The sequence below is a fragment of the Hyperolius riggenbachi genome, chromosome 7 (genome assembly GCF_040937935.1).
Source record: "Hyperolius riggenbachi isolate aHypRig1 chromosome 7, aHypRig1.pri, whole genome shotgun sequence".
NCBI classification, from domain to species: domain Eukaryota; kingdom Metazoa; phylum Chordata; class Amphibia; order Anura; family Hyperoliidae; genus Hyperolius; species Hyperolius riggenbachi.
The window spans coordinates 74,431,917-74,446,779 of NC_090652.1; the positions used below are offsets into that span (position 1 = coordinate 74,431,917).

At 45.8% G+C, this 14,863-nt stretch overlaps 1 protein-coding gene across 3 annotated transcripts in view; it reads right to left on the reverse strand.

Moving 5' to 3' along the window:
* SRCAP (Snf2 related CREBBP activator protein) overlaps window positions 1-12,851 on the reverse strand; it is a 114,150-nt gene extending 101,299 nt beyond the window's left edge. For all 3 annotated transcript variants that reach the window (XM_068244127.1, XM_068244126.1, XM_068244125.1), the window contains exon 1: window positions 12,649-12,851. The gene's annotated coding sequence lies outside the window, so the exon portion shown is untranslated. The remainder of the gene's footprint in view (window positions 1-12,648) is intronic.
* Between the last annotated feature and the right edge of the window lie 2,012 nt (window positions 12,852-14,863).

The window sequence follows — 14,863 nt, forward strand, 5'->3', positions numbered from 1 at the left end:
CTGTTGCGGCCCGCTCGTCTCCCCGGGATGCAGGCATGGCGTGCGCTATGGGCGCCATGCCTGCTCCCTCTTGTGTGGCCTCTCCTGTGTCCCCGCTGCCTCACCGCTCACTAGCTCAAACCTCACAGATCGCGGCGACTGAAACAAGCAGAGCGCGCGCATAACACCCGCACGGAGTACGTCACATGCAGAAGTGAAATCAGTCACTTCCGCATGTGACGTTCTGCCGCGCGGGTGTTATGCGCACGCTCTGCTTGTTTCAGTCGCCGCGATCTGTGAGGTCTGAGCTAGTGAGCGGTGAGGCAGCGGCAGCGGGGCACAGGAGAGAGGTAACGGGCGAGGCAATGGGGGGGCACCTGTCACTCTCTTACTGGGGGACACCTGTCACTCTCTTACTGGGGGGCACCTGTCACTCTCTTACTGGGGGGGGGGCACCTGTCACTCTCTTACTGGGGGGGGGGGGGGGCACCTGTCACTCTCTTACTGGGGGGGGGGCACCTGTCACTCTCTTACTGGGGGGGGGGGCACCTGTCACTCTCTTACTGGGGGGGGGGGCACCTGTCACTCTCTTACTGGGGGGGGGCACCTGTCACTCTCTTACTGGGGGGGGGGGGCACCTGTCACTCTCTTACTGGGGGGGCACCTGTCACTATCTTCTGCCCATTTATGTGAAATGCTCTCTATTTATGTGCCTCATGACTGCTGAATTTGTTGTGTTGGAGGCCTCATGATTGCTGAATTTGTCTTGTTGGGGGCCTCATGAATGCTGAATTTGTCTTGTTGGGGGCCTCATGATTGCTGAATTTGTCTTGTTGGGGGCCTCATGATTGCTGAATTTGTCTTGTTGGGGGCTTATGATTGCTGAATTTGTCTTGTTGGGGGCCTCATGATTGCTGAATTTGTGTTGTTGGGGGTCACATGATTGCGAACTGCGAGACTATGGAAAAGCTGAATCATCATCATGAGACAATAGCATTAAACCTTGGATTTTCCATAATGTTCATGTATGAGTTGAAAAGTTTGTATGTAGTTTAAATTGCTGTTGCCACTTAGCGATAGATAAGTGACTTTTGGGTTGCAGTTTTGGCACTCGACCTCCAAAAGGTTCGCCACCACTGTCCTAATCTAATGTCCCACATTGCTAAGTTCATGTAAATTTGTCTCCACCCGTGGCCACACCCACATTCTGGTCCATGGCCACACCCATTTTTAGGCATGGCGCGCTATGCGCGCCGCTCTACTTGCCTCGAAACCCCCATGGTTTTTGGCGCACAGTGTACGCCACGCAACTTCACCAAAATCTTAAATTGCATTTTGTGTAAAGTGCTGCCAATCTAATTGTCCGTTAATTGCATTTTTTTAGCAAGCTTGCATGCTTTAGCAAGAGCCTTCGGCCCTCCACCGTGGGGTCTGAAAGAAAAATGGCCCTCCATGCCCGTTAAGTTGGACAGCACTGATATAAGCGATTCCTGTGTACACATCATATATACAGTTACAATCAGATGTGTATATCTGACTTTAAAAATACGGGGACTGCTTTACTGAAGCAGCACAAGTAACTCATTTTGATTGGTTTATTTCATTTTTGTGGACTAAGCACAGCTATTACTGTATGTATAAATTATTTATGATGACTATTATCTGAGAAATAGAACATTTTATTATATTTTCTATTTTAATTACAGTTTAAATTCATTAGGAGTCGGTGCATTTTTTCCCGACTCCGGGCACCCAAAATTGCCCCGACTCCACAGCCCTGCCCAGTATAAGTAGCCAGGAATAAGTGCAGCCAGTAATAGGTGGCCGCAGTATAGGTAGCTAGGAATAGGTGTAGTCAGTACTAGGTGGGCGCAGTATAGGTAACCAGGAATAGGTGTAACCAGCAATAGGTGGCCTGCAGTATAGGTAGCCAGGGATAGGTGAAGCCAGTAATAGGTGGTCGCAATATAGGCAGCCAGGATAGGTGCAGCTAGTAATAGGTGGCTGGAGTATAGGTAGCCAGGATAGGTGCCCGCAGTATAGGTAGCCAGGGATAGGAGCAGCTAGTAATAGGTGGGCGCAGTATAGGTAGCCAGGATAGGTGCAGCTAGTAATAGGTGGCCGCAGTATAGGTAGCCAGGATAGGTGCAGCTAGTAATAGGTGGCCACAGTATAGGTAGCAAGGATAGGTGCAGCTAGTAAAAGGTGGCCGCAGTATAGATAGCCAGGATAGGAGCAGCTAGCAATAGGTGGCCGCAGTATAGGTAGCCAGGATAGGTGCAGCTAGTAATAGGTGGCCACAGTATAGGTAGTCAGGATAAGTGCAGCTAGTAATAGGTGGCCGGAGTATAGGTAGCCAGGATAGGAGCAGCTAGCAATAGGTGGCCGCAGTATAGGCAGCCAGGATAGGAGCAGCTAGCAATAGGTGGCTGCAGTATAGGTAGCCAGGATAGGTGCATCTAGTAATAGGTGGCCGGAGTATAGGTAGCCAGGATAGGTGCAGCTAGTAATAGGTGGCCACAGTACAGGTAGCCAGGATAGGTGCAGCTAGTAATAGGTGGCTGCAGTATAGGTGCAGCTAGTAATAGGTGGCCGGAGTATAGGTAGCCAGGATAGTTGCAGCAAGTAATAGGTGGCTGCAGTATAGGTAGCCAAGATAGGTGCAGCTAGTAATAAGTAGCCAGGATAGGTGTAGCTAGTAATAGGTGGCCGCAGTACAGGTAGCCAGGATAGTTGCAGCAAGTAATAGGTGGTCAGTAGGGATGGCCCTGATTAGGAGAACTCATGGAGAAGCATGTGATCAGTTTGATCATCTGATAGATTTGTAAGGTCCTGATTGCTGTGAAGACTTCCTGGTTTAGCACATGATCAGAACCTTACAAATCTATCAGCTGCTAAAACTGATGACATGCTTCTCCATGAGTTCTAAGCAGGGCCATCCCTAGTGGCCGCAATATAGGCAGCCAGGATAGGGACAGCTAGTAATAGGTGGCCGCAGTACAGGTAGCCAGGATAGGGGCAGCTAGTAATAGGTGGCCGCAGTACAGGTAGCCAGGATAGGTGTAGCTAGTAATAGGTGGTCGCAGTACAGGTAGCCAATATAGGTGCAGCTAGTAATAGGTGGTCGGTGTACAGGTAGCCAGGATAGGTGCAGCTGGTAATAGGTGGGCAGGGTATAGGTAGCCAGGATAGGTGCAGCTAGTAATAGGTGGTCGTGTACAGGTAGCCAGAATAGGTGCAGCTAGTAATAGGTGGTCGGTGTACAGGTAGCCAGGATAGGTGTAGCTAGTAATAGGTGGCCTGCAGTATAGGTAGCCAGGATAGGTGTATTTAGTAATAGGTGGCCAGAGTATAGGTAGCCAGGATAGGTACAGCTAGTAATAGGTGGCCGCAGTACAGGTAGCCAGGATAGGTGCAGCTAGTAATAGGTGGCCGCAGTATAGGTAACCAGGATAGGTGCAGCTAGTAATAGGTGGCCGCAGTATAGGTAGCCAGGATAGGTGTAGCTAAAATAGGTGGCCGCAGTATAGGTAACCAGGATAGGTGCAGCTAGTAATAGGTGGCCGCAGTATAGGTAGCCAGGATAGGTGCAGCTAAAATAGGTGGCCGCAGTATAGGTAGCCAGGATAGGGGCAGCTAGTAATAGGTGGCCGGAGCACAGGTAGCCAGGATAGGTGTAGCTAGTAATAGGTGGCAGAGTATAGGTAGCCAGGATAGGGGCAGCTAGTAATAGGTGGCCGCAGTATAGGTAGCCAGGATAGGGGCAGCTAGTAATAGGTGGCTGCAGTATAGGTAGCCAGGATAGGGGCAGCTAGTAATACGTGGCTGCAGTATAGAGAGCCAGGTGGGGGGGGGGGGGGGCGCAGTGGCGGGGGTAAACACATACACTCACTTGCCAGGGTCCTGAGCGCCTGTACTTGCGTTCCATCTCCTTGTAACAACGCCCAGGTGGCGCTATTACAGGGAGAAGGAACGCAAGAATAAAAAGAAGGAAGAAGTAGAAAATACACGCGTGCAAGACCCTGGCAAGTGAGTATCTGTTTCACCCCGCCACCGTTCTTGTGCTCGCTGCTGCATCAAATCCCTGCCATTTTGTCACACCGCTCCCCGTGGAAGCCGGTAAAACACGATTGTGCATGGTATGATTACCATGCACAATCAAACCGCAGTATACCGCTGCAACCCTAGATCTATATTCTGCTTACATGTTTACAAAGCAAACAAAATATGACAGTGCAGTTCTGCATTCACAATTTCAGGCATTAGAGGGGGGAGGGGGGGGGGGGGGGGGAAGAGAGAGAGAAAGAAATTGAGGGAAGGAGTACGGGAAGGAAATTACATTAGGATTGACTAAAGGCGGAGGCAATAAAGATGGAAAATGCCTTTAACAGTTCTCTTTACTATATACAATTGCCTGAAATAAAAATGTGGACAGTACAATATATATTTTATGTAAGTAGAACATTTGTTAGTTTGTTTTTTTCCCCCTGGGATAGTGGCTGGATAGTGTAATGGTTAAGGCCTTGTAACACAGGCGACCCGGGTTCAAATCTCAGCTCTTCCTGTTTAGCAAGCCAGCACCTATTCAGTAGGAGACCTTGGGCAAGGCACCCTAACACTGCTACTGCCTATAGAGGACGCAAACGTGATTGCGATGAAGCGCCCAATGTGAACTGACCCTTAAAATGTGCATGTACGGGCAGATCAACCAAAAGACATCTCTCTGATCGAACCTGACTGATTTTCAAAAAGTCTTCAGCATTAAATTATTTGAAAAGAGCCTAGCACGGTTTTCTCCAGTGTGCCTGACTCCACTGAGATTGATATGCAGTTAAACTTAATCTGTAGAGGAAAATGTGCCTCTTAAAATTACAGCTAAATGTCAGGTTGCATAATAGCTTAAGCGAGCTTCATACTTCTGAAACTATCGACCCTTTATTCTTTGAGCTAGGAAGAACTTTGACTGCCATCTATGAAATACTACATTTTATTCATGTTTATTTTATTTTCATCACAACTTAAATGTAAAGAATATTTAAATTTTTTGCTGGCCCCCCAAAAATGATTTTGACTCGAACTCCAGTCTCTCTACACACAAAATACAACCGGTATATCCGAAGTATACAGACAGTACACAAACACACACAGCTAGTATATACATGCACACATATCATAAAGCCAGTATACAGACACTATGTGAACACACATATAGTAATATAGTAGGGGTAGGTATAAAGACACCGCATACACACACACGATACAGCTGGTATGTATATGTTTTTTGTATATACCAGGGCTGTGGAGTCAGTACAAAAATCTTCCAACTCCGTTTATGAAACCACAACTCCGACTCCAACTCCGGGTACCTAAAATGGCTCCGACTCAGACTCCTTAAGGTGGCCACACGCCATACAATATTTTAATATATCTATTCAATTTAAGAATTGCAATCAATTTTTCTAACTGATTGTAACATTTAAAAAAATCTGACCAATGTACCACACACCTATGTTCATTTTTTCCCCAATTATGATAAAACTGATTGTAACTGAGAAAATTGTTAGGGTGTGTATATGAACAAATGGAAAATCTAGCACACACCATACAATCTTTAAAAAATTGGAGAAATATCTTGCATTTCAGGTGGATATGAATCGAAAAAAACTGGAAATCCAATCGGATTTTTCAGTCGAATGAAATAAAAGCTTTCGATATTTTCGGGAGATACTATCGTTTATCGAATTGCAGTGAAATCGGATCATTTTATTGTACCGTGTGTGGCCACCTTTAGTCTAATACTTCACAGTGCTGTGGATTTTGTACAAAAATCATCCGACTCCTCAGTTTATGAAATCAACGACTCCGCCTCCAACTCCGGGTGCCCAAAATTGCCCCGACTCCACAGCCCTGGTATATACTGTATATCTGTCATACAGCAAGTGCATAGACAGTATACACACAGTTGGTATACAGACAGTACACACACAGCATACAGAAAATAGGTATATGCACATCTATGCAGCCAGTACAGACAGTATAAATATTGATACACAAAAACCCAAACAGTATAAATATTTACACATACACACCAAACAGCTGGCATTTGTGTGGAACCACACAATCTCATCCCAGGAAAGAGACAAGGGGGCAAACTCAGGTGAAAAAGTGAATTGCATATAGGCCAAAGTATCTTATGCTGGGAATACACCATGCTTTTTTTAGACCCATTTTCGATTTCGTTTTACCGCTCGATTCTCTTATCTTTTCTTCTCCATTTCCATTCACCACTAGGATTAACCGATCAGAAAAACGATCGAAAATCAGATCGGACATGTCAGAAATTATCTATTGAACCATCTGCCGAGAAAACGTATGGTGTATCCCCAACATTAAATCACTCTAATGTAGGTACACACCAGGCAATTTTCTGACAGTTTTACTGTCAGATCAATTAATGCCAACATGTCAGATCTGATTTCCAATCTATTTTGTTTTTGTACACTTCAATGAAAAACTGAACGGAAATAAGATTGGACATGTTGGAAAATAATCGATCTGATCGTAAAATATCAGAAAATTGCATTGTGTGTACCTAGCATAACCTCAGAGGTTGCAAAGCAAGGAAGACGAGTGCATCAAAGTTGTCATTAGAAAATCATACTGCAGTTTGGAAGGGCACAAGGGAGGGAAACTTATTACCTACTAGAGAAATGTCCTATTTTATGGTGAACTGTTTGCCATGACATTTGGAATGTTTGGAGAAAAAGTGATGAAGCTTGCAAGTCAAACACCACCATCTCGACCATCAAGCATGTGAGTGGGCACTTCATGTTGTGGAGGTGGTCTGTTGCAGGAAGTATCCCTGCCCTTCCCAATATAGACAATGCAAAATGGAAATTATGTTGATAAGCTGCAGTAGCATCTGAAGATGCTGAAGCTCAGTCAAAAATGGGTCTTCAAAATGGACAATAATTCCAAGCATACCCCCAAAGCTTCAGCACAATGGCTCAAAGAGAACAACACAGTGTAGTGCCCGCTCATAAGAAGAGTCAGAACTCAATCCAACTGAAGAGCTGAAAAATCTCATGCAAGAAAACCTATGAACCTGCCTCAGTTACACAAGTTCTGTCTGGAAGCATAGGCCAAATTCCAGAAACTCTTTGTAAGAAGCTTGTGGAAGACTACCCATACTGTGTGGGTCAAGTTAAACAAATTTACTACAATGCTACTAAATATTAACAGCATGCATTTAAACTTGCAGCACACTGGAACTGTGATAGTCAATACATGGTTAAATAAGCTGCCAGAAAATTGGGGGGGGGGGGGGGGGGGGGAAGCAGAGCAGAGGTCTTAAGCGATATGTTATAAAGCCTTGAAGAGGTTATAAAGCGTTAATATAATCCACCCCAAGGCCTGGAACGCTAGCGCAGTTGCTAGCGGTTTTATTAACACTGCATCTTTTCTTTTACTTTGATGTACTGTGAAGGGGTATAGGTGGGGAGAGAGGGAGAGACATATACACAGTGGGATGCAAAAGTTTGGGCAACCTTGTTGAATGCCATGATTTTCCTGTATAAATCGTTTGTTGTTACGATGAAAAATGTCAGTTAAATATATCATATAGGAGACACACACAGTGATATTTGAGAAGTGAAATGAAGTTTATTGGATTTACAGAAAGTGTGCAATAATTGTTTAAACAAAATTAGGCAGGTGCGTAAATGTGGGCACTGTTGTCATTTTATTGATTCCATAACCTTTAGAACTAATTATTGGAACTCAAATTGGCTTGGTAAGCTCAGTGCCTCCTGACCTACACTTGCAGTGCTGCCCTCACCCATAACTACAACAGAGGTGACATGCCTGGCCATAGTGTGCAGTGCTGCCCTCACCCATCATAACTACAACAGAGGTGACATGCCTGGCCATAGTGTGCAGTGCTGACCTCACCCATCATAACTACAACAGAGGTGACATGCCTGGCCATAGTGTACAGTGCTGCCCTCACCCATCATAACTACAACAGAGGTGACATGCCTGGCCATAGTGTGCAGTGCTGACCTCACTGATCATAACAACAAACGTGGCCTGCCTGGCCATAGTGTGCACAATGCTGCATTCACTGATCATAACAGAGGTGACATGCCTGACCATAACTACAGCAAAATCAGCACACAGAGGACTCATGTCTCCATTGCAGCAGCCTCATACACTATTATGCACAGTTTGGTGACTGACTATCTCAGTTAGCTTCACGCACCGCTGCAGATACATGCAAGGAACTCACTGGTTTCTCGTTGTCATTCAGTTCATGCAGTCCGCAGCCCAGGTGTGATCACAGGAAATACCAGCGAATAGAACTCAGCCCAGCACTGTCAGGAACAGCCACCATACTTCTGCGTTACTGTCCGCCTCCTAACAGCGCCATCTTTTGGCTGAGTTTAGAAATTACAGCTGTGACACCAAATGTGTTTTCCTTAATTTATGACGGCGGAGGCAGTAGGTGGAGCCATACAGAGCAGCACTGCAGGCTTCGGGGAAAACCGCAGCTACTGACGATCACTAGATCGTCTTGGCAGGAATCACAGTTTCGGTTTAAAACCAAGAAACAGTTTTATATATATTTATTACACACATACATACACACAATATAACAGCATATTTAGTATTTATATAGCCCTTACATTCCACAACGCTATGCAGTTGGCGCTAGACTATTTGTGGAGACCCAGCAGGAAACTTCATAGAAAACAGTTCTCCAATTACAACACCTTCTACAGCACGAGACGGTGTAATTGGCTGAACAGTGTGGGCATAGTTTGTCACAGTAGATCCAAAACCTAAGGGTTCAAGAGGGTGCTGTCCACCCAAACACATTGGCAGAACTTCCCTATGCGGTATACCCAGACTAGCACGAGCCATAATAGCTCCTTAAACCAAACTATAGTGAAATATCCATAAATAGTCTAGGGCCAAAGTTTAAGTGTCAGGCATAAAATCAATTCTTTATTTTTATCTGGCAAACAAGTAATAAGGATGCTAACCAGGCAATGCAAAATTTAAAATCACTATTACTTTTTCAGCAGTGATGCACTGGGAGACATCTCGGAGCTCACTCCAACCTGAATTATCGCAAATTCTTTCTGTTTTAAGAAAGCAAACTTGTTTTCCATAGCATTTTAGTAAGGGGGCTTACTAAAATGCAGTTATGGCCATGTAGTTATGGCCAGGCATGTCACCTCTATTGTTATGATCAGTGAATGCAGCAATGTGCACACTATGGCCAGGCAGGCCACTTCTGTTATGATCAGTGAGGTCAGCACTGCACACTATGGCCAGGCATGTCACCTCTGTTGTAGTTATGATGGGTGAGGGCAGCACTCACCATGAGTCTGTATCTCTGGGTGTTTCAAGCCCTACTCCATAGAGCAAAATTAATCCATGCCATGCACTGATAAAGATCAACCAATCCGAAACAGTCTGTATGCATGTTGGATTAGTACGGCATCATTGCATTCCAGCGATTCTGGAGGTGTGTTTACCTTCTAAGGGCAACAATGGTTAATATGCATATATTCAGCAGTGATGCACTGGGAGACATCTCGGAGCTCACTCCAACCTCAATTATCTGACAACTCCACTTTAACGGAAAGCCTATTAACTTATTATTATTATTGATTTATAAAGCGTCAACATATTCCGTGGCGCTGTACAAAGTAAGAAACAAACATGGGAACAGACAATGGTGTGCACCAAAATACAAGATACATAATTAGTGACAAAATACAAAGAATGATACAAAATACAATACATTTTATAAAAATTAACATGATGAATAGAATGTATAATGGTTACCAAGACACAAAAGGGGGTGAGAGCCCTGCCCTTGAGCGCTTACAATCTAAAGGGAATGTTTTTGGTATTGGGAGGAAATAAACACAGACATGAGAACTCCGTGGAGACAATGCACTGGCTGGGATGGCAAGAGTGCTACCCACTACACCACCATACTGCCATATAAAGGTGGCCATACACTTATAGATTTGCAGCAGATTCGACCATCTGACAGATTTCTGGCAGATGTCTGTCAAGTCTAATCTGACAGAAATCTATCCGATGTTTGCCACACACTTGGAACTGATTTCCAATAGATTTCAGAATTAAATCTATTGGAAATCGATCTAAATGCATTATTGGACCATTAGATCCAATGCAACTCTGTGGGCCATCAATCTCCCATCCTGTCAGATAAAAATCGATCAAAATTGGCTGCAAATCGATCGAATTGGGAATTTGATAGAATCGATTTCTGATCAATCGATTCTATAGAATCGATCGATGGCTGAAATCGACCAGTGTATGGGCCCCTTAAGACTGTATATAGATTGTAAGCTTGCAAAGGTAGTCTTGGAATGTGTTATTCATTCCATAGTTTGCACTCTGTTAGACATTTGATTCATAATGTTACATCTGTCATTGCAATCACCAGTTCTGTATTTTGTACCAGTGTTCATATTTGATATATATCATTGTCTGTATTATTTTGTATCCCTAGTTTTCCTACTTTGTACAGCACCATAGAATATGTTGACGCTTTATAAAATAATAAGACAACATGAGGACACAGCATATAGTCCGTATACATACTCTAGTCAGTGCACACAATACAGACTGTATTTAAACAGTATATACAAGCCAAAATCTAGACAGTATCTAACTATACACACACACACACACCAAACAACCCGTATACAGACCAGACGACCACACACACACACAGACACACACACACACACACACACATACACACACACACATACACATACACACACACACATACACACACACACACACACACACACACACACACACACACACACACACACACACATATAAAAAAACAAAAACGAAACACAGTCGCCTGTGGTATAGCTTGTAAACACATACATCACGTAGCCATTAGAAAGACAGCATATAGAACGCATGCATCCTGTATAGAGAGTATACACACACAGGTTAGGAAGCCAGTACAGTGTATAAAACGCACACACAAGAACAGTTATTCAGTATTTATATAGTGTCGACATCTGCTGCAGCGCAGTACACAGTATACTGTCTTGTCACATAACAGGTCTAATCCCTACCATAGTCCGGAGCAGTGCTTTTCGGCGCTGCTAGATTTGGGCGCAGCCAGCACTGTCATAGACTATAATAGGAATCAGTCTATAGCGGCACTCAGTAACGTCGGCGCTGTCAGAAGACTGAGCCGAGGTTGCTAAAAAAAAAAAAAAAAAAATCACAATAATTTGGCCTCCAGCAGTAGCTGGAAGCCGAATTATTTCATTCCCTACCATCCATGGCGGCCTGGAGGGGGAATAGTAATTAACACGGCCCGGACTTGTGCAGAAGCAGGATCAGCCATATACCGGCTGTATCCTGCGCCCAAGTCTACCGGCGCCGATTTCAAATGTACTCCCATAGTCACATGTCAATGTATCATAGTCTAGGGCCAATTTTTAGGCGGAAGCTAATGAACTTATCTGTATGGTTTTTGGCATGTGGGGAGAACATGAATGGAACTCTGTGCAGATAGTGCCCTGGGTGGGATTCAATCTGGGGGAACTAGCGCTGCAAGTCAAAAACGCTATCCACTATGCCAGGGCTTTTCAACCTTTTTCACAAATGTTATATCAAAATCTTCAAGTACCACTATTGTGGTAGAGTGGACCCGATCGGGCTCAGCTGTCTAAGGTGAGAGCCGACACTGTGCATGTGCACAAGTGGCCAAGAAGATCTTTGGGGCCCCAGCGCTGGATCCCCTCTACTGAGGAAAAGAGGGGAAGCGTCTTTAGGATCCAGAGATTTCACCCTCCTGAGTTCCCGGGGCACTTTTTTCCTAACAAGTAAACTTGGTGGGGAACAGGATTCAAATTAGATTGCTAGCCTACAGATTGCCATTATTGGTGTGTACCGGGCCAAGGCAGAGGCAAGAGAGGCTCCAGCCTCAGGGCGCAGTGTAGGAGGGGGGGAGCACAACTCACTCAGCTATCATTCCCCTATTGTGTTTGAAGCCAAAATAAGAAAAGGGGCTACATGGCAGTGACTGCAAGCCATATTTGGAGGCACTGGGGTGCCCCTTAGGCTAATAGCAATCAGTGTGTGACAGCTGGAGTGGGAGCGATGGAAGGGGGCACTTTGGTGTCAGCCTTGGGTGCTGAAGGACCTTGTCTCAGCTCTGAGTACCACCTGGCCAGAAGCAAAGTACCACTGGTTGAAAAGCCACCCTGCTGCCCATATAGTGCTAGAGATACAGTATGACACAGAGATAGATATAGTTATACGCATCAGTGATAGGCACTGATATACACACAGTGTATAAGGCTCTGCCACTCACATGATCTATATACAGTGAAGGCACTGGCCGCACATACATGAATGTAGACAGTATGCTTACATAGCAACACACAGCCAGCACTGATGTCTCCCTCAAACACACAGCACTGCATAGTGACACCCGGTGTCTGCAGCATTCTCCCTCCCCTCATGCAGAATACACTGCACCGCACACCCGGCTCCCTTTCTCTCTCTCAGACTCATATACACAGGACGCCCCCTCCTTCCTCTCCCCGGCGGTCACGTGACCCGGCCGCCATCTTGTCCGCCTCTCACCTGCAGCTTCTCCGGGAACTCCTGTCAGCGGCCGCCACAATCTGACGCCATCCGGCCCGGAGGGAGCGCGCGGCCTGTGCAGGGGGTGCTGCGGCCGGAGGGGGCGGGGCCTGCGCTCGCGGGAGGCCGGTATTGGCGCTCTGACGGGGCGGGCGGAGCTCCGGCGAATGAGCGCGTCTGTGCCGGCGCCGTGCAGGCAAAATGGCGGCGCGGGCGGAGCCTGGCGGCCTCACATCAGGGGGTGTGCTCTGTGACGTCTGCTGAGCTCCGCCCGCTCACTTCTGACAGGAATGGCGGGAGCGTCAGAGTTATTATCTGTGACTCAATTCGTTATTATTGCATTACAGTATTGATTTAGAAAGCGCTAACGTATTCCGTGGTGCTGCACAGAGTGAGAGACGAACGTGGGATGGATAATAATACAGACAATATGGGAGAGTTAATAAGCAGAGAGTTAAAGTGGTTCTCTGGGGGTTGCGGAAAATAAAAACAGACACCTGGGGCTTCTACCGGCCCCCTGCAGCTGTAATGTCCCACCCCATCCTCCAACGATCCACCGTTCTCCGCCGCTGGCCCCGCTCTAAATTTAGTCTGCAGGTTATACACACACACCAATGGGATTCCCTGCATTTGTGGAGTAACTGCAGGCTGGTGAGAAAGAGGAGAGTGGGACATGGCTGTAGTATTGTGCACACAGCGGCAGAGCTGAGCCAGCCCATCCCCCAGTTAGCAGCCAGCACTGTCAGGAGGAGAGAGGGCCAGGCAAACCTTTACCAGCTGAAGTGCTGTGTGAAAACAAGCAGGTAGCAGAGTGGACTCACACCCACACACTCTCTCCTGTTTTCTTTTTCTCTTCCCGACCCTCTATCAGCTCCTATCCCCTCTTCCAGACTCATATGCTAGCTACTCACCATACAGTTTTCTAGCAGATTTACCTGCCAGATTGATTTTTTTTTCCAACATGTCCGATCTGAATCTTGATCAATTTTCCAATTGATTTCCATAGCAGTGAATGGAAATCGATCGGAAAATCGATTGAAATTCAGGTCAGACATGTTGGAAAAAATTGATCTGGCAGGTAAATCTGCCAGAAAATTGTATGGTGTGTACCTAGCCCATTATTGATACAATTCCACGTGTGATCAATCGTTTCTGCGGTAATCAATCAGAAACGATGAAGGGACTTCCGAGGCAAGGGGCAACAATCTATGTTTACTCACCTGGGGCTTCTTCCAGCCCCTAGCAGCTGTTTCAGTACCTTGCAACAGCCCCGGTCCTCCGCGTGTCCCGCTGGCCGTCTGTAATGACCACGACCCTGCTGGCAGGTTGTGTCGTCTGCTTGGGCACTTGCACCCATGCTTCCACGTCATTTGGCAGGTACTGCGCAGGCGCATTACGTGCTAGATGATGTGGATGCATGGACACCAGAAGAGATGACCCGCCGGCAGGTCAATGATCATTACAGACGGCAAGCAGAATAACGCGGAGGACTGGGGCTGCAGCAAGGTACTGAAATGGGCAGGACACAGAGGCTGGTGATAATATACAAAATGTGCCTTTTTGTCCTATATGAATTGCAGAAACCCACCTTTGGTTCTCTTTAGGGCCCGTTTCCATTATCACGAATCTGCATTGCATGCGTTTTCTGCACGCAGAATCGCATAACCAATACAAGTTAATTAGCCTGTTTCCACTTGTCAGGACAACAGTGTTTTTCTGTACAGGAAAAATCTGCACAGCAGAGCCATCAGAATTCGCACACTGCCTTGTGCATGCAACGTAATTAATAGGAAATTCGCATGCGTTTTCGCGATGCGAATTTTCCATGCAAATAAGCGTACGTTTTTGCATAAAATCAATGTAAGGGCCGTTTCGACGAGTGCGGTGCAATTTCTATGTGGAAAACGCATAAACGAATTCACATGCGCATGCAAATTTAAATGCAAATTTTCATTCGCATGCGTTTTCGCGTTCCTGTGTAAGGATGTGAATTTAACTATATCAGTGCCTGTGTGCTCTTACATTTATTTTACACATGCAGATTCGCTGTAGTGGAAACGGCCCTAAAAGCACACAGGTACTGACATGGTTAAAATTCGCAGACTTACTAACATGTGCGAAAACGTGCGCAAATTCGCTTCTGCATTTTCGATAACAAACTCGCATTGCACAAGTGGAAATGGGCCCTTACAGTATGCCTATACCCACTACGCTG